We start from the raw sequence: 20855 nt of genomic DNA, 5'->3' as shown, positions 1-20855 counted from the left end.
CCTGCAACTCCTTCCTAATGGGAGCAGTGAGAAGAGGGTGGTGGGGGGAGTCCTTGAAGAGAGGGGTCGCTTTCCTGAGGCACTGCCTCTTGTAGACATCCTCGATGGAAAGAAGGCTGGGGCCCATGATGGCACTGGCCAAGTTCACATCCCTCTGTATTTTTTTTCCAGTTCACCATGCAACCAGTCAGAATGGTCTCCACAGTACACCTCAAGTCTACAAATTCCTCACAAAGCATAGCCACCGGCAAGCCTTCTTCATGATTGCAACGAGATGGAGGCCCCAGGAGAGATCTTCAGAGATAGACACCCAGACCCTCTCTAAGATCATCACTGTGACACCGCCCAACCAGCTGATCTCCCTCCTGTACACTGCTGTCTGTGATTCTGCCAATGACCATGGTACCATCTGCAAATTTGTAGAATCAAAACACTTGGATTTCTTCCATTCTCTCCGTTACAGTCAGTTATGGAAACCTGGTCATCAAGTGCCTTCAAGGGCAAGACTGCAAAATTTCTGCACTGCCTCATGGGTCCAACACCCAGACATTGCATGTGTTCAATGTGGCTTCTAATACCTTCTCCCATCAGCCCCTTGGGCTGCCTGCCTCCATCCCCCCCCCCCCCGCTGCTCCCCCCCACATTCTCTAGTTTCCTCCTGCATCCCAAAAACACCCAGTATGCTCCCTCTCCCCACTAAGACGAGCCATCCTCAATCTTTTTCCAGCTCATGCTCCACACCCCCACAACTCTACTCAAAGTTTATGGACTCCCAATGAAGCAGTCAAGCTTTGTATTCTTCTATTCTTCTATCGACGATATAACAAAAAGATATTTATGCTACAAGGTGAAAATAAGGCTTTTATTTAAATGTGCTGTGGTCCACAGGGCTCCCAAAGAATGCTACAGTACAGAAAACAGGCCATTCGGCCTTCCTACTCTGTGCCAACCATCATCTCATTAGTCCCACTGACCTGCTCCCATTCTATAACCCTCCAGACCTCTCCCATCCATGTATCGATCCAAAATTTGTTCTTAAAACACACGATCGAGCCCACATTCACATCAGATGGCAGCTCATTCCAACTTGCACCACTCTCTAAGTGAAAAATTTCCCCCTAATGTTCTCCCTAAACCTTTCTCCTTTCACCCTAAATGGAAAGAGTCTACTCACATCTACTCTGAACCTCTCATAATCTTGTAAACCTTGATCAAATCTCCCCTCATTCTTCTTTACTTCAAGGAATAAAGTCCTAACCTGCTTAACCTTTCCCTGTAACTCAACTCCTGAGGACCCGGCAACATCCTAGTAAATCTTCTCTGCATTCTTTCAATCTTATTAACATCCTTCCTGTAGTTAGGTGCCCAGAACTGCACACAAGATTTCAAATTTGCCCTCGCCAATGTCTTAAACAACTTCAACATAGCATCTCATCTCCTGTACTCAATACTTTGATTTATAAAGGCTAAGATGCTAAAAGCTTTCTTTACAACCCTGTCCACCTGCGACACCACCTTCAGGAAACGATGTCTCTTTATTCCCAGATCTCTCTGCTCCTCCGACCATTTACTGTGTATGTCCTACCTTGGTTTGCTCTTCCAAAATGCAACACCTCACACTTGTCTGCAATAACTCCATCTGCTATTTTTTGGCCCATTCTCTCAACTGGTCCAGATCCCTCTGAAAGCTTTGAAAATTTTCCTTGCTGTCCACAACACCTATCTTTGTGTCATCAGCTTAACAAACAACAATGAGAATGACTGACCTAATGACAGGAGTTGATGGGCATGGGAAATAAATGAGTGGGATTAATGGAATGCTATGAAACTCAATGGGCTGAACAGGCTCCTTGATTGACATGTAAATATGAAGTTTGGTAAGCAAGAAGAGACCTTAAAACTTAGGCAGCATGGAACCAGGCCCTTCCAGCCCTTGCTGCCCAAATACACCCAATTAACCCTGTAATTTTTGGAGGGTGGGAGGAAACTGGAGCACCCAGAGGAAAACCACGCAGAACATGGGCACTCAACACCCGATTTAAAACCAGGTCATCCTTACCGAAAGGCAGCAGGCTCGAGGCAATCAAATGACAAGAACCAGTTCCAGACATCCTCTCCGATTTCCTTGGCCGCAATTCAGAACATGCATTTTATTGTACCAACGGGTTCTTCAAGCCGATTTTGTCTGCCGTATGGTTAAGCGAGCCATTTTACATGGACAAGAACTTTGAGTGCAGCAGAACGTATTCTTCTGCTAAAGCAAAGCTGCCAGTATATGACCTCAAAGCGGCTTGATTCAAACTGATGTGAAGACTGGCTGCTGGAGTTCAGTTTAATAATAGGTTGGCTGCTAAAAACAATCTGCCACGATAAAACACTGTTCAATCAGAACAGGAAGTAGGCGGCTCTAAGTCACAGCCTTGCTCTTCAATTGCTTAGATTCTGTGAGGTCTACATGACTCATGTACGATGACAGGGTCCTGGATTATATCACCAAGATTCTTTCCTGCTCTTTTACAAAACAATATTCCACGATTGTATCACAACCACAGCAGTATGGTCTTTTTCCTGACACCACCTCAATCCCTCTGTCATTCACCACGATGTCAACGTCCAACTGAAGGAATCGGAGCCGGAATAGGTTTTCAAGTTTGTGCTCAAACTTCAAAAAGGCTCAAAGGATACATTCCTACTATGACAATTGCTTGATCCACACCACTGACAGAAACCTCCCAGTAGCCATTTTAGTTCCATGTCACACTCCCACACTCATGTGTCTGTCCATGGCCTTATGTACTGTCCACCAAGACCATCCATAAACTGGAGGATCAACACTTGATTTTCTGTCTGGGTACTCTCCAGCCAGATGACATTAACGTGGACTTTTCTGGATTCTGCTAACTGGCTCTCCTCCCCCTCTTCACCCTTTATTCACCAACCATCCCTCCTCCCTTTGCTTCCTGCTGTCCCCTCCCTCTCTTCTCCACCTATTACCTCCAGCCTCTGTGACCACACCTGTCCCCTACTCTTTTATTTGGACACCTGCCAACATTTTTCCATACCTTGATGAAGGGCTCAAGCCCAAAACGTCGGTTATGTATTTTTTTTAAAACCTTTGCTAATACAAAGGACAATGTTTAACCTGCTGAGTTTCATCAGCTTTGTGTTTTTACTTTATCACAATTATTTTGCTGCTTTAAATAGGTGGGTCAACAAGATATTGATTACGCCTCGCCTTAAACATAGGCCGAGATTCTTGACGGGAGTGTTAAAATTAGAGGCACACAAGGCAATAGCTGGTCAACAATGTTTTAAGGGAGAGCATCAAAGAAGGGAGAGGATCTTGCCTTCTATGGCTCCAGTCACCTGGAGTGAAGCAACAGAGGTTTAAAAGTTGGAGGTGTGGAAGGGTTTTTTAATTTCAACATGCAGGCCCTTTCTGCCCAAGAGTCTGTGCTGCCCAATTACACCCAAATGGCCTCCAACGTCCGGTACATTTTCAAGGATGGGAGGAAACTGGGGGGGATGGGGAGGAGAGAACATACAAACTCTTTAAAGACCGCGCTGGATTCAAACCTGGTCGCTGGCGCTGTGACAGCTTTGTGCTAACTATGCCCACCCATTTTGATCACAGACTACAAAAATTAAAATTCTAATTTCTGTATCATCACGGCTTAACCAGCAGTGATGAATAAGTAGAGGTTGAGTCTTCTTTTTCTTTGGCTTGGCTTCGCGGACGAAGATTTATGGAGGGGGTAAAAAAGTCCACGTCAGCTGCAGGCTCGTTTGTGGCTGACCAGTCCGATGCGGGACAGGCAGACACGATTGCAGCGGTTGCAAGGGAAAATTGGTTGGTTGGGGTTGGGTGTTGGGTTTTTTCCTCCTTTGCCTTTTGTCAGTGAGGTGGGCTCTGCGGTCTTCTTCAAAGGAGGCTGCTGCCCGCCAAACTGTGAGGCGCCAAGATGCACGGTTTGAGGCGTTATCAGCCCACTGGCGGTGGTCAATGTGGCAGGCACCAAGAGATTTCTTTAGGCAGTCCTTGTACCTTTTCTTTGGTGCACCTCTGTCACGGTGGCCAGTGGAGAGCTCGCCATATAATACGATCTTGGGAAGGCGATGGTCCTCCATTCTGGAGACGTGACCCATCCAGCGCAGCTGGATCTTCAGCAGCGTGGACTCGATGCTGTCGACCTCTGCCATCTCGAGTTGAGTACCCCTTATCCAAATACCCGAAATGATCCAAAGTCCAAAAAATTTTTTGTCCATGGTCCCATAAGGTAATACAGGACGTAGCGGGCGCAAGTAGTGCATTAATGAGTGTAGATTTTTCCCTGACATACGTCCAAGTTCCATTCTGACCAACCAGTCGTTCCTCGAGATGAACATATGTTAGCATGACCTGTAGAAGTCAAAAATCGTCATTTTCAATTCCAAATCGAGCGCCTTTCTCGGCTTCTTGCCAGATCTATCAGCAGGGGATGGGTTTTTCCTCTTGTTCACCATCTTTATTGGAGAGCTTACCGAATGGCAACTGAGAGACAGTCACTATTGTATGCATGCAGCCGTTATTTTTCTTCGGTCATATGTATGGATGGTCACGTAGGTTGTAAGTAGGGGAGAAGATGTGTATATTGACTTCAGTTAATTTGTCCTTAGGTAAATATTTGTATTGAGATGTGAATGCGTGTTTATTTAAGTCTGAATGAATGAGAACATTTTTAAAATGGTAAATCCTAAATCCTAAACACTTCTGGTCCCGTGCATTTCAGAAAAGGAGTACTTGACCTGTATTTAGTAAGATGCAGAATTCAGACAATGCTGGATCATCTCAGGTTAGCAAAGGATAGAGTAACGAACAGGACCCATTTACCAGATTACAACATACACTGGCACAGTCAAAGGCACTTTCAAATATGCTGATGAACAGATTTTCAAAACTCAATCAAAGAGAAAAGCAATTACAGGTGCTGGTAATCTGAAATTAAAGCAGGAAACAGTCAGAGCGGGCAGCTTCCACGGGGAGAGAGGACAGGGGTCGACATTTCAGGATCTCACCTTTCAGAGGAATCAGGAAGAGCAAGAGATGCTAGAATTTTGTAGCTTGTAGGGCGAGGTGGGAGAACAAAGGAAATATCTACGACAGAGACCAAGAGAAAACGATGCAAGGTGGTGAAAATGTGCTGATCACCACTTAGCTACTTGGAGAAGTTCTAAACAAGACAACAAAATCGATATTTCGTTCAGGCGCCTGCCAACATTTTGCTCACACCTTAAAGGGGTCAAGCCTGAAACATCTTTATCTTTGGTATACAAAGTTCACTGTTTGGCCTGCTGAGTTTCTCCAGCTTTGTATTTTTACTTCATGAAAATCTACAGGAGTTGAGTTACAGGTTAGGACTTTATTCCTTGGAACAAAGAACAATATGGGGAGATTTGATGGAGGTTTACAAGATTATGAGAGTTACAGAGTGGACGTGAGTAGGCTTTTTCCACTTAGATTTGGAGAGATAAATACGAGAGGACAATAGCTTTAGGGTGAAAGGGGAAAGGTTTAGGGGAAATATTAGGGGGAAGTTCTTCACTCAGAGAGTGGTGGGAGTGTGGAATGAGCTGCCATCTGACATGGTGAATGCAGGCTCAATCTTGAGTTTTTAGAATAAATTTTGGATTGACGTAGATGGGAGAAGGCTGGAGGGTTATGGAATGATAGCAGGTCAGTGGGACTAGCGAAATGATGGTCAGCACAAACTGGAATGGTGGAATGGCCTGTTTTCTGTGCTGTAGCGTTCTATGATTCTACTGCATACTACAGGCCCTTCAGCCCACAGTATTGTGCCGATTCAAAATCCTACTCTAACAACTGCCTCGAATTTCCGCACTTTGTGTCCCTCCAGTTCCACATACCTTATCGAACAGTCTCTCAACAGATCCGCCACTCAGTATGGAAAAACATACCTCTTAGATTCCCCAGTGCTTGCCCCCAAACACTTTAAATATGCCCCCTCGGGGCCATTTCAGCCCCCGGGAAAAAAGCTACTGACCGTTCAATGCCTCTTTATCATCTTGCACACCTCTATGAAGTCACCTCCCATTCTCCGTCATTCCAAGGAGAAAAGACAAAATTCAATCAACCTATCCTAACAATCCAGGCAACATCCTTGTAAATCTCCTCTGCACCTACTCTTTAGCATTCACATCCTGCCCCCAGTGGTGGACCCCAAGAGGGGTCTAACTCCGGTCTTATAAAACTGCAACATTATCTCACACAGGGAAATCCAACAAAAAAGGGATATAATACATTTCAGTTGTTGAAAACATGAAATAAATATTGCTGGAAATTCTCAAGCAGTATGGATCTGAGGAGACCACAGATTTGTGATTTTTTGTTACAAGTAGGCCAGTCTGACAAAAAAGGCTCATCATGCAAAATTACTGAATGTAAGAGTTCCGAGGTCTGCAACATTCCTTGTTGGAAGATGAGGTACTATTGCCCAAACTCTCAAAAACTTTCATAGGTGTACAGTGGATAGCATTCTGTTTGGTATGGAGGTGCTAACAATCAGGACAGGGAAAAACTCCAAGGGGGTTGTTATCTCGGCCTACACCAGTCTCCAATCCATTGGAGACATCAACAAGGGGCACCCTCTATCCTCAAGGACCCCCACCACCCAGGCCATGCCCTCTTCACTCTGCTACCATCAAGTAAGAGGTACAGAAGCCTGAAGACGAGCACTCAACAACACAAGGACAGCTTCTTCCCCTCCGCCATCAGATTCCTAGATGATCAATGACCCACAGACACCTGCTCACCTTGTCTTTTCCTTTTTCTTACACTATTTATATTTATTTTTAAATGTGGTTTGCACTGTGATGCTGCCACAGAACAACAAATTTTGTGACATGTTCATGACAATAAATTCTGATCCTGGCTTCATGCTTTGCTGATACACCTTCTTCCTCTCCAACACATCACCTCTGTGACTCATTTGATCATGCTCTCAGTTTAGGGTCCAGGACTCTTTCCCCTACATTTGACAGGACAGGTTAGCAGACATCCATCAGAAGCCCAGCAACTCCTGATGTTGCCACCTCCCTCAGACTTCCTGCCCATGTGTATCCATTCCAATTTGTCCAGCTATGTCCACTGTGTGTCTACACTGATGCCAGTGCTTCCAAGGTTATTTTCTTCCAACCATCCATGTTCCATTCCCAACATTTCATGCCTTAAGAATATTACAGCACAGTATAGACCCTTCAGCCCACAAAATTGTGCAGACCCATATAAACCTACTCAACAATCTGAACCTTCCTTACCTCACACCCACAAAAGCTCTATTTTTCTTGCATCCATGTGCCTAAGAGTCCCAGCTTCCAACCCCACCTTGGCAATGCACGGGCAGGATGGCTAACGTAGCCAGATGGCACTGTCAGTGTAGCGGTTAGTGCAACTGTGTTACAGCAACAATGACCAGGATCTTGGTTCAAATCAGGTGCTGTCTCCAATGAGTTTGTTCGCTCTCCCGGTGTCTGCGTGGGTTTCCTCCAAACATTCAAAATCGTACTGGGAGTTGCAAGTCAGTTGGGTATAATTAGGCGGCACCGGCTCGTGGGCCGAAAGGGCCTGTTATCATGCTCTATGTCTGAATTAAAAAATTTTAATTCCAGGCACTCATTACTCTATGTAAGAAAAATTTACCCCTGACATCTCCCATCCTTATACAGATGTCCTCTGGTAGTTGCTACTGTCACCCTGGGAAAAAGGTACTGGCTGTCCACATTATCTGTGCCTCTCAATCTTGTAGAGTACCTTTTATGGATAGGGCTCCCCTGGTCTTTGCTTTCCACACCACCACCCTAGATTAATCCCTCCGCGATGCCCACCTGGCTGCTATCACTCGACATCTCCCGCCTCTCTTTTTGAGATTCCTCCAGCAACTCCCCAAGTCACTTTTCCACCTCAACCACTGGCCTCCAGATGTCACTGGGGCAATACTGCTCCTTCACCTCTTTTCAGAACATGCCCGTCCGATGAAGAAACAATTCATGTTGTCCTCATTTTAACATGACCCGCTGCATTCACTGTCCAGAACCCTTCGATTCAGCTGGCATTGAGGCAGGGGAAGGAGGAGGGTCTATTGCCTATAAACCCATACAAGTATAGTCTGGTGTAGCGTTACAAAATTCAAGATTCAGAGCATGGGTGGCCAAACCTGATGAATGCAAGAGCCACATAAGATATTTGAGACCCTCAAGGCACGAAAAAATATTACATACACATTTTCACTCTTACATGCACATTTTGCTATTAAAAAAATTTAAATAATTATTAAGAAATAATGTATAGGTTGAACCTCTTTAAGCCAGTGACGTTAGGACCTGGCCATTGCCAGACCACATAAAATCGTTCTCAAAGGTGAGGCAGGTGCCTCGATCAGATCCATTTTCTGAGCCAAAAGGATCAAATGTATCACCATCAAATCCCAGTTGGTATAGTGGTAAGCGCCACGCCTTTACAGCCGCAGCAATAAGGACCGGGGTTTGAGCCCCACACTGTCAGAAGCTTGTACTGATGGCAGCAGATTCAACCTTTACGGTGCCAGTGGACCGGGGTTTGAGTCTCGCGCTGTCTGTAAGGAGTTGGTTCTGTCAGCAGCAGGTTCAACCTTTAGAGCAACAGTGATCGTGACTAAAGTTAGAGTTCCGCACTGTTTATAAGGAGTTTGCACTAATGGCGGCAGATTCAAAACGTGCCGGACCATGGGAGTTGCCAGACCACAGAGCACTGGATAATAGAGGTTCAATATGTATGTAATAATATTTATTCATGTGTGTAGTTTGTACTAGTTTCAATAATCAAAAAGTACACTTACTGAATATGTGTGTAATAGTTCAATTTTCTGGACCAGAATTTAGGGGTCAACTATTACACACGTACTAGTTTTGACCACAGTAAATGCCTGCATCATTTTGGGCGTCGGGATCTTGGATGGGCAGGCAGGTGGCCGGGACCGGATGGTAAGTACACCTTCAGGGAGTCAGGAGCTCAGATGGGTGAACAGCTGGAGCACCAGCTCAGACAATTCCTGTATCAACCAACATATTCCGCAACCTATGTCAAAGAGCCACATGTGGCTCACGAATCGTGGTATGGCCACCCCTGGTATATAGTAAAAACAGCGCAGGGCCATCATCTTTTACCAACGAGGGGTCAGTTTCAGAGACAGACAACAGAAGAAAAAGAAACTGACCTTGAATCTAGTGATTTGTATTTTCAAGCTTGTGCACATTCTGACCAAAAGAAGGGGTGGGGGAAGACCAAGAAAGAAAACCAGGGTTGGATGGGTCCTTTCAGATCTTGGCAGCTTTCCCATGGCAGCAGTAGGCATAGAAGGAAAATTGGCTTCACAAGACCTGGGAGCAGAAGTAGGCCGATTGAGTCTGCTCCATTATTCTAATTGTGAGCTGATCCATCCTCCCACTCAGCCCAACTTTCTCCCCCTAACCCTTGATACTCTGGCAAATCAAATACTTGTCAATCTCTCCCTTAAATACATCCAAAGACCTTGCTTCCACAGCCGCCTATGGCTACGTTCCACAGACTCACAACCCTCTGACTAAAGAAATGTTTCCACGTCTCTGTTTTAAATTGACGTCCTTTTATCCTGAAGTTGTGCCCTCTTGTCTAGACTCCCCTGCCATGGGAAACATCCTTGCCACATCCACTCTGTCCAACCTTTCAGCATTCAAAGTATCTCTCTGAGGTTCTCCCCCCCCCCGCCCATCCTTCTGTACTCCCAAAGAGTACAGTCCAAGAGCCAACACATTCCTCATATGCTAACCCTTTAATTCCTGATTTCTCTCCAGTAAATCTTTCCTTAACCCTCTCCAATGCCAGCAAGTCTTTTCTCAAGACATGGTTAGTACAACACTGTTTGAATCCCGCACTCTAAGAAGTTTACAATTTCTCTCTGGGTTCCCTCCGACCACCCAAAACATACCAAGGGCTGTGTCAATTGGGCCAAGGCCCAAAAGGTCTGCCACTGTGCTGTTCATCTAAATGTCAAATAAAGTGCCCAACTCTGTATATAGTATTCCATGTGGTCTCACCAGTGCCCCTATTATTCTCAACATCACATCCCTGTTTTTATTTGTTATCCTTCTAGAAATGAATGCCAACATTGCATTCGCCTTCTTCACAAGCAACTCAACTTGGAGGTTAACCTTAAGGGTAGGGTATCCAACCTTTAGGGCTCACCCCCCATGAACTGCATTCACAACCCTCTGCGTTTTCTTGCAGTCTGGTGCACAGCAGGTCCCCAGACCAAGCTGCAAGGCATCTGAGCTTCCAGTGGCCACCACTGATTCCCAAGCCCAGTCTCACACTGGCCTCTGACAACACTCCCTGTGAAAGTCAGCACCAGCTCAAGTAACTGGGCGTCACCTTCCGACCTTCCGAGACCAGACAATGCGCTCAATGTCCTGATGGAAGGTCAACAACCTGTCTCTTCCCTCCATGGATGTGTTGACCTAATTATGCCCAATTCCTCCATTGCCTATTCCAGCAATGTTTTCAGTCACTCATTTCCATAGAACCATACATTACAGCACAGAAACAGGCCCTCTGGCCCTTCTAGTTAATGCCAAACTATTTTTCAGCCTCGCCCCACTAACCTGAATCCAGTCTCTATCCTCCATTCTTCTTAAAATTTAAAATTAAGACCGCATTCACGTCAGCTCATTCCACACTCCCACCATTCTCTGTGTGAAGAAGTTCCCCCTAAACTCTTCCCCTTTCACCCTGAACCTATACCTTCTAGTTTGAATCTCACCTACCCTCTGTGGACAAAAAGCCTATCAACATTTACTGTCTATTCACCTCAATATTTAAATACCTCTATCAAATCTCCCCTCACTCTTCTACTCTCCAGGGAATAAAGTCCTAACCTGTTTAACTTTTCCCTGTAACTCAGTTCCTCAAGTCCCAGCAACATCCTGGTAAATCTTCTCAGGCAATCAAAACTGTACACAATACTCACCAATGTCTTGTACAACCTTATCATAACATCCCAACTCCTGTACTCAATACTTTGATTTATGAAGGCCAATAAGCCAAAAGCGCTCTTTACAACCTTCCACTTTCAGGGAATTATGTGTATATATTGCCAGATCCTTCTGTTCTACCGCACTCCTCAGTGCCTGACCGTTTACTGTGTATGTCCTTTCTTGGTTTGTTCTTCCAAAATGCAACACCTCAATCTTGTCTGCATTAAATTCCATCTGCCAGACCATTTTTACAGCTGGTCCAGATCCCTCTGCAAGCTTCCACAATGCCTCCAATCTTAGTGTCATCTGCAAACTTGCTGATCCAATTTGTCACATTATCATCCAAATCATTGATATAGATGACAAACAACAATGGTCAAAGAACAATACAGCACTGTACAATACAGTACAGGCCCTTCAGTCTTCAATGTTGTGCTGACCCATATATTCCTTTAAAAAAGTACTAAACCCTCCCTACCCCATAACCCTCTATTTTCCTTTCATCCATGTGTCTGTTTAAGAGTCTCTTAAATGCCCCCAATGTTCCAGCCTCCACCACCATCCCCGGAAAGGCATTAAAGGCCCCCACAACTCTCTGTAAAAAAAACTTACCCCAAATGTCTCCCCTAAATTTCCCTCCCTTCACTTTGTGAAGATGTCCTCTGGTGTTTGCTGATCCTGCCCTGGGAAACAGGTGCTGGCCGTCCACCCTATCTTCACCTCTCAATCTTGTCAACCTCTATCAAGTCTCCTCTCATCCTTCTACGCGCCAAAGAGAAAAGTCCCAGCTCTGCTAACCTTGCCTCATAAGACTTGTTTCCCAATCCAGGAAACATCCTGGTGAATCTCTTCTGCCTCCTCTCCACAGCTTCCACATCCTTCATGTAATGAGGTGACCAGAACTGAACACAATACTCTGTGTGGTCTTACTGAATTCAATCCCCCTATTAATGAAACCTAGCATCCCATAGGCCTTTTTAACTATTCTATCAATGGCGACATTGAGGGATATATGGATTTGGACCCCAAAGTCCCTCTGTTCATCCACAATCTTAAATAACCAGTTTGTCCTTCCAAAATGCATCACCTTTCACTTATCCGGATTGAACTCCAATTTGTCACTTTTCTGCCCAACTCTACATCCTGTCCATAATCTTCTTGTAACCAACAACCTTCTGCTCCATCCTCCAACCTTCATGTCATCCGCAAACTTACTGACCCATCCTTCCGCCTCTTCATCCAGGTCACTGGCTTAAAGAGGTTCAACCTATACATTATTTCTTAATAATTATTTATTTTTTTTTATAGCAAAATGTGCATGTAAGAGTGAAAATGTGTATGTAATATTTTTTCGTGCCTTGAGGGTCTCAAATATCTTATGTGGCTCTTGCATTCATCAGGTTTGGCCACCCATGCTCTGAATCTAGAATTTTGTAACGCTACACCAGACTATACTTGTATGGGTTTATAGGCAATAGACCCTCCTCCTTCCCCTGCCTCAATGCCAGCTGAATCGAAGGGTTCTAGTCAGTGAATGCAGCGGGTCATGTTAAAATGAGGACAACATGAATTGTTTCTTCATCGGACGGGCATGTTCTGAAAAGAGAGCGGGGGGGGTCCCAGAACAGGTCCCAGGGACCCTCCACTAGTCACTGACCTCCAGGCAGAATACTTTCCATCCACTACTACTCTCTGCTTTCTTCCTACAAGCCAATTTTTTTTATCCACACAGCTGAAGTTCCACTGATTCTGTGCCTCATGAATTTCTGGATGAGTTTCTCATGGGAAACCTTGTCAAATGCCTTGCTAAAATCCATGCAGACCACTTCTATAGGTACAAATGTGTAAAACATGAAGTACACAGCATAAATGATCACAATATACCAAAAGTCAGAAAAAGGTAACACTTACTTAAAAGATAGATTAATATTCACAGCTGGTGGAACAAAAATTTTATGCTTCAACTGTGCAAACAGATCTTTTGGTGGACCCGGGCCAGTTTGAGATTAGGGTAGTGTGAGATTTAACAGCCTGTCAACGAACGCAAATTTCTTGGCCTGAGATGTACCAAACTTCAGACTTCTATCCTTCTGCCTGAAGGGTGCAGCAAGAAGAGATTGTGACCAGGGTGATGAGGATCCTTTAAAACGTTGCCCACCTTCAGGAGGCAGCATCTCACGAAGATGTCTTCAGCAGACTAGAGGTCAGTGTCCATGATTGCTTTGAGTCGGTTTGCCACTTTTATGTGGCCAGGAATGCAGAAGGTTGGAGACTCTCCAAACCAAGCCACGATGCAGCACCCAGTCAATATACTTTCCATAGCATTCCCAACAGCCCCGTCACACCCGAACCATCGTTTATTCCTTATTCATGGACAGCACAGTGAGCATAATGGCTAGTACAAATGCTGTTAGAGCAACAGCGACCCAGGTTCGAATCCCATGCTGAGTTTGTGCATTCTCTCCATGATCTATGTGGGTTTCCTCTGGGTGCTCTAGTTTCTTCACACCCTTCAAAACATATGAGGGTTGTAAGTGAACTTGGGATATTTGGGCGGCATTGCCTCATGTGCCAGAAGGGCCCGTTACCGTGTTGCACGTCTAAATTTTAAATTTAAATCCCCATTCAATGAAAACAGCCTCACTGGTCACCATCACAACTCTTTGTGGTGCACTGATCTGTACAAATTAGCCAACATGACCGTCCGTGAACTCATGCACTGCCAAACCAACACAACCCACAAATTGGAGGAGCAACACCCAATATTCCATCTGGGCACTCTCCAGACAGATGGCATAAAGATAGACTTCACTGGTTTCTGTTAAAGGAAGACAGAGGAAGGACCTATCTCCTTTCCTCCCTCTCCATTCAGAGAGCCATCCCTTCCTCTCCCTTCACTTCACAGCTTCTTTTCCTCTTTGAGCCACCCTCCCATATCCACCCATGACCTCTTGCCTGTGGGCTTGTGATCCCCTCCCTGCTCCTCCCACCCACCCATTTTATTCAAGTGCCTGCCTGCTTATTGCTCATACCTTGACAACGGGCTCAGGCCCGAAACGTTGGTTACATCTTTATCTCTGCTACATAAAGTACATTGCATGACATCTTGAATTTCTCCCGCATTTTTGTATTTCAAATTATCTGCCCCATTTTTTAAAACTGCAACTACATTTTTTTTTAAATGCTCTGGGACTTTCAAATTAAAATGTTGCTGCAGAGAAGTCCAAATTTCCTGATGCAATGAACCAGAAGCATACACTCTTGTTCTTTTTGTTTAAATCAACACCTTAGTTCAAAAGATTGAAGACCAAACAACAACTTTCCGTTGTTGCAGACTTGCAGCTATTGAAGACGATACCAATCAAACACACAGGCGGTGGGGCTGTTGCAACTCAAGTTGAGGAACCTGCGCAGGAGACTGCAGTTGAGGGATTCACACCAGGCTGGAGACTATAGGATGTGAGTAGGTGCCAAGAGTCCCTGATCGTGTCGGAGGTTCAGATCTGCTGATGATCTGGGGCTGGAGTCTGGATGGCTATGGGAGCACTGGAGGGGAATCCACACACACTCGACCACTCTGGGGGGGTGCAGGGTGGGGGGGGAACTTTCTTATTACATGGCAATAAAGGAATCTTAAATCCTGAATTTAACAAGAATATCAATGAATCACATGGTTCAGCTCTTCACCTAGGAGAACAAGTACTCCTGACTCATGGAATGCAGAGCATTGCAGACAAGTCCAACATTTGACAAACTTGAGACAGGACTGAGTCATGCTCTTGAACTGCTGCAGATAATGTGATGCAAGCATCCCATGGGAGAACGATCAGTCATTTCCTCCTTCCAAATCGAGAGAAACACATAGCACAAAAGGGAATCTCCATGGCAGTGACGACGCTCCAATCTGACCAACTGACAACATCATTCCACTAAGCAGAAGCCACAGGCTCAAAGGGCTGCTGTGAAAGCATTTACAGCAATTGATACGATAGTTAAAGTTCTATCCAGATAAGTGTGAGGCATTTTGGAAGGTCAACCGTGGCTGAGTACAGGGTTAATGGTTGGATCCTTAACAGTGTGGAGGAACAGAGGGACCTTGGGATCCAAATCCACACATCCCTCAAAGTCGCCCACAGGTTGATAGGATGGTTAAGAAGGGCTATGAGATGTTGGGCTTTATTAGGCGGGGAATTAAGTTCAAGAGTCACGAGGTCACGTTGCAACTCTACAAATCTCTGGTGAGACCACAGGGTATTGTATTCAGTTCTGGTCACCTCATTACAGGAAGGATGTGGAAGCTCTGAAAAGGGTGCAGAGAAGATTTACCAGAGTGTTGCCTGCATTGGAAAATAAGTCTAATGAGGCAAGATTAGTAGAGCGGGACTTTTTTCTTTTGAGCAGAGGATAAGAGGAGACTTAATACAGGTTATGAGATGATGAGGCAGAGATAGGACAGGCACATGGATGAAAGAGGTGGGAAGTGTTTAGTACTTTTTGGTGGGAATATATAGGTCGGCACAACATCAAGGGCTGAAGGTTCTGTACTGTGCTATAATGTTCTATCAGCAGGCCAAAAGATACTGCAAGATGATGACAGAGAAGATTGGGCTTTGTGAATTGTAACTGCCAGAAACACAAGTACTGGTAATTTCCCAATCACTGAAGTCATGGATGAGCAGAAATGAGGGTGCTGCAGAGCACAGGCTTTGATTTGACAGTTCAGTTGAAGATGGAGATGGTAATGTCAAACCATACACCTGAAAATGGGTTTGACCCCATTGAAATTCACCTCCCACACCCTTCATATTTAAAACTTCTAATGTTTTGGGAAGCTGAGGGGTCGAAAGTTTAAGATCGTTGTAAAAACAACAAAAATGACAAAGGACTTCATTGCTCGAATACAAGAAATGGCCCATCGAGCCTGTTCTGCCATTCAAATAAGATCCACGCTGAGCACTTTTGCTCAGTCGGCACCAATGACCAACCTTTTCAATTCCACACCTCACTCCCACATGTCTGTCTGTGGCCTCATGTACTATCCCACCAAGATGACCTATAAATTGGATAAACAACATTTGATTTTCCATTTGGGCTCTCTCCAACCAGAAGGCATCAATGTCAACTTCTCCAGTTTCTGCTAGCCCACTCCCTATTCTCCCTCCCTTCCCCATCCCTCTGTCTCCTTTCCCTTCCATTTACAGAGCCATCCCCCCCTCCCCCTGCTTGCCTGTGTGCCCTCCCTCCCCTGTCCACCTATTACCTCCTGCCTGTGAGGCCACCCTCCTCCCCGCTGCCCCTCTCCTCCACCATTATGTTCGGGCACATTTTTCCATACCCTGATGAAGGCTCAAGCCCGAAATGTTTGCTTTACAAATTGCACTGTTTGACCTGCTGAGTTTCTCCAGCATTGTGTTTTAACTTCAACCACAATGTCTGCAGATTCTCAAGGTTTACTTCAGATCCATGGCTGATCTGGCCATGGACTCAGTTCAAATGACCCACGTTCCCCATAACCCTCCAAAACTCTGTGACTTGAATACATCGAATGAGGCTGTTATCACTTGGTAATATTTAGATCAGTAAACATCCATAAAACAAAGATCCATGCTTTCCAAAATGGCCACAATAATTGTCTTTATATACAGTCCCACAATTAAAAGCAAGCTTGCACCATTAAAACCTGACCAATTTTCACCTTAAATATCTGTAACACAAGAGTGCTACAGAAATAAAACCAAAGTCTCTTGAAAATCTGAAGGCAATTAGCGGATTTTAAAAAATATAATTGGGGAGATGGGGGGGGTAAATCTTAACATCTACATCCTTTTCCAATATCAAAAATACTTAAATTATCTTAAAATTGGACATTAACTTGCATTACAGAAAAAAGTGGGTTCAATGGCTTTGGACTAATCATTTAAAATTAACCCCTTATGCTTTCAAAATTACTCCTACACAAATGCTTCGTCAAAATTTCAATTCTTTGTATGCAAAATTCCAACTGATTTAAACCACCCAAAGAGGAAAAATCAGCTTTTTGAAACATCTCCCAGAAGAGACATGACTTTTTTTTTTAAAAAGACCCTCAATAAGCAAGCAACTAACAAGATTTAAGTTCTTAACCGCTACGTTTGCTGCAAGTAACCAGAATCTGAAAATTAGGGAGGGGGAGGTGAAATTACCTGGATGGAATTTCTGACAAGGAACAGCAGTTCAGAGTAAAGGCACACCATTCCTTAAAAATTCTGTGGCATCCTCCCATATTGTTTTAAAAGTCTTCTGAAAGCCATCTTAAGCACAGAGGGTGGCGAGGGGGAGGAAATTAAAACATAATAATTGTCGAACAGGTTTTAAAATAAAGCAGAAGCCTGAATTCCATGAAGGATGTTGAAGTGAAAGGCTGGGAAGGCTGTGTGTGTGAGAGCTCCTTGGTGCTTAGTCAGTCCCACCATCAGGCCTCAGGCTTCACTTGCAATAACCAACTACCACCACGCATACGCCTTCTCTCGCTCCCCTCTCTCTACACCCTCTTTCCATTCCTTCCCTTTACCCCCTCTTTCCATTCCTTCCCTCTCCTCCCTCTCTAACCCTTCCCTCCCCCTCTCTCCATCTCTTCCCTCTCCCTTCTCTCACTCCATCCTTCCCTCTCCCTTCTCTCACTCCATCCCTTCCCTCTCCTCTCACTCCATCCCTTCCCTCTCCTCTCACTCCATCCCTTCCCTCTCCTCTCACTCCATCCCTTCCCTCTCCTCTCACTCCATCCCTTCCCTCTCCTCTCACTCCATCCCTTCCCTCTCCTCTCACTCCATCCCTTCCCTCTCCTCTCACTCCATCCCTTCCCTCTCCTCTCACTCCATCCCTTCCCTCTCCTCTCACTCCATCCCTTCCCTCTCCTCTCACTCCATCCCTTCCCTCTCCTCTCACTCCATCCCTTCCCTCTCCTCTCACTCCATCCCTTCCCTCTCCTCTCACTCCATCCCTTCCCTCTCCTCTCACTCCATCCCTTCCCTCTCCTCTCACTCCATCCCTTCCCTCTCCTCTCACTCCATCCCTTCCCTCTCCTCTCACTCCATCCCTTCCCTCTCCTCTCACTCCATCCCTTCCCTCTCACTCCATCCCTTCCCTCTCCCTTCATCCCTTCCCTCTCCCTTCATCCCTTCCCTCTCCCTTCATCCCTTCCCTCTCCCTTCTCTCCATCCCTTCCCTCTCCCTTCTCTCTCCATCCCTTCCCTCTCCCTTCTCTCACTCCATCCCTTCCCTCTCCCTTCTCTCACTCCATCCCTTCCCTCTCCCTTCTCTCACTCCATCCCTTCCCTCTCCCTTCTCTCACTCCATCCCTTCCCTCTCCTCTCCTCTCACTCCATCCCTTCCCTCTCCTCTCACTCCATCCCTTCCCTCTCCTCTCACTCCATCCCTTCCCTCTCCTCTCACTCCATCCCTTCCCTCTCCTCTCACTCCATCCCTTCCCTCTCCTCTCACTCCATCCCTTCCCTCTCCTCTCACTCCATCCCTTCCCTCTCCTCTCACTCCCCCTTCCCTCTCCCTTCATCCCTTCCCTCTCCCTTCTCTCCATCCCTTCCCTCTCCCTTCTCTCTCCATCCCTTCCCTCTCCCTTCTCTCACTCCATCCCTTCCCTCTCCCTTCTCTCACTCCATTCCTTCCCTCTCCCTTCTCTCACTCTCACTCCATCCGTTCCCTCTCCCTTCTCTCACTCTCACTCCATCACTTCCCTCTCCCTTCTCTCTCACTCCATCCCTTCCCTCTCCCTTCTCTCTCTCCATCCCTTCCCTCTACCCATCCCTTCCCTCTCCTCTCTCTCCATCCCTTCCCTCTCTCCTTCCCTCTCCCTTCTCTCACTCCATCCCTTCCCTCTCCCTTCTCACTCCATCCCTTCCCTCTCCCTTCTCTCTCCATCTCTTCCCTCTCCCTTCTCTCTCCATCCCTTCCCTCTCCCTTCTCTCTCCATCCCTTCCCTCTCTCTCACTCCATCCCTTCCCTCTCCCTTCTCTCTCCATCCCTTCCCTCTCTCTCACTCCATCCCTTCCCTCTCTCTCACTCCATCCCTTCCCTCTTTCACTCCATCCCTTCCCTCTCTCTCACTCCATCCCTTCCCTCTCTCTCACTCCATCCCTTCCCTCTCTCTCACTCCATCCCTTCCCTCTCTCTCACTCCATCCCTTCCCTCTCCCTCACTCCATCCCTTCCCTCTCCCTCACTCCATCCCTTCCCTCTCTCTCACTCCATCCCTTCCCTCTCTCTCCATCCCTTCCCTCTCTCTCACTCCATCCCTTCCCTCTCTCTCACTCCATCCCTTCCCTCTCTCTCACTCCATCCCTTCCCTCTCTCTCACTCCATCCCTTCCCTCTCTCTCACTCCATCCCTTCCCTCTCTCTCACTCCATCCCTTCCCTCTCTCACTTCATTCCTTCCCTCTCTCTCACTCCATCCCTTCCCTCTCTCTCACTCCATCCATTCCCTCTCTCTCACTCCATCCATTCCCTCTCTCTCACTCCATCCATTCCCTCTCTCTCACTCCATCCCTTCCCTCTCTCTCACTCCATCCCTTCCCTCTCTCTCTCTCACTCCATCCCTTCCCTCTCTCTCTCACTCCTTCCCTCACTCCATCCCTTCATTCCCCTCTCCCTTACTCAATCCCTTCATTCCCCTCTCCCTTACTCAATCCCTTCATTCCCCTCTCCCTTACTCCATCCCTTCATTCCCCTCTCCCTTACTCCATCCCTTCATTCCCCTCCCCACTGGTCCCTTCCCTCTCTCCCCCCTCCACACTTATTTATCGCAGCAACCATTTACAGATAAAGGAAAAAATTAAATGACCCGAGCTCGATCGAGAAGGGGGGGGGGAGTGGAAAGAGAGAATTAAAAATCCTATTCTATCTCCCTGAATAAAAAAGGAAGCGTTTTTTTAAAAAAAATACATTTCCCGGGCTCCAGAAAGGGGGGGGCGGGAAGAAGAGCCTGATTCTGACCACACAACAACTTTTAACCCACCCCCCCATCAAAAACAGTGAGGGGGAAAAACCTAAAATGGCGGCCCTGGGCCTCCCTCCTGAAATTTTCAAGTAAAATGCATTTAAATCTTCTCCCACCTTCATAACGAACCGTATGTATTGATTTGAAGAGGAAGGGCTGTGTTTGGCGTCTGCTGCGAGGAGATGAGTGGGATGATGATGATGGGGAGGTGGAGGGGGGGAAGACATGAAGTAAAATGGTGGGGGATGGGGAGGGAGGTCACTTTAACCACGTAAAATAGGGGCTCTCCTGACCTTCTGCCTCCTCCCTGCCTCAACTTTCCTTCTTGGACGTTCCCCCCTCCTTATTCGGGGAGGCGGGAGGAGGGAAGGGGCTCCAAAGGGGGAGGGAAGAGAGAGAGCGCGGTCCCCTCACCTGAACAACGTCGGCCATGTTCCCGCCGCAGTGCCCGGATGATGGCAGCCGCGGCCCGGCCACAGAGCAGCCGAGGGGGCGCGCGCCGCGCTCGCGCCTTGAGGCGCGACGGGGGGAAGGTGGGGGCTGGGGAGGCAGCGAGGCGCCGGCGATGTCGCCGCCCTGCCGGCGGGGCGAGCAAGCGAGCGCGCGCCCGGCTGCCCGTCCTTCCCCCGCCCCCAGGCTGGGGCATGCGCCCGCCCCGCCCCACGGCCGGCCATGCGTGCCCCCATCCGGGAGACGCCGCCGGCCCCGCGCCTGCGCCCTCCCGGGGAGCGCAGGATTCGACGGCAACGCCGCCGCCCTGTGGCCAGGAGGAGAGGGGTGGTAGACAATATCACGTCACCCATGGACGTCACCCTGGAGAACA

The 20855-nt window shown here is 46.8% G+C and overlaps 1 protein-coding gene across 10 annotated transcripts in view; it reads right to left on the bottom strand.

Moving 5' to 3' along the window:
• The window catches only part of huwe1 (HECT, UBA and WWE domain containing E3 ubiquitin protein ligase 1), a 283531-nt gene extending 262983 nt beyond the window's left edge, over window positions 1–20548 (bottom strand). For 4 of the 10 annotated variants that reach the window (XM_069929119.1, XM_069929121.1, XM_069929122.1 and 1 more), the window contains exons 1-2: window positions 20447–20533; window positions 17226–17333 (exon numbers count right to left, since the gene is read on the bottom strand). The gene's annotated coding sequence lies outside the window, so the exon portion shown is untranslated. Of the gene's footprint in view, window positions 1–17225; window positions 17334–20446 lie in introns of all 10 variants that reach the window. The other 6 variants (XM_069929123.1, XM_069929128.1, XM_069929124.1 and 3 more) reach the window with 3 other exon arrangements.
• Between the last annotated feature and the right edge of the window lie 307 nt (window positions 20549–20855).

This window comes from Narcine bancroftii, chromosome 3 (genome assembly GCF_036971445.1).
Source record: "Narcine bancroftii isolate sNarBan1 chromosome 3, sNarBan1.hap1, whole genome shotgun sequence".
In the NCBI taxonomy this organism is placed as follows: Eukaryota; Metazoa; Chordata; class Chondrichthyes; order Torpediniformes; family Narcinidae; genus Narcine; species Narcine bancroftii.
The sequence above is the reverse complement of the archived record's forward strand: the minus strand, read 5'-3'. Positions and strand labels throughout refer to the sequence as shown.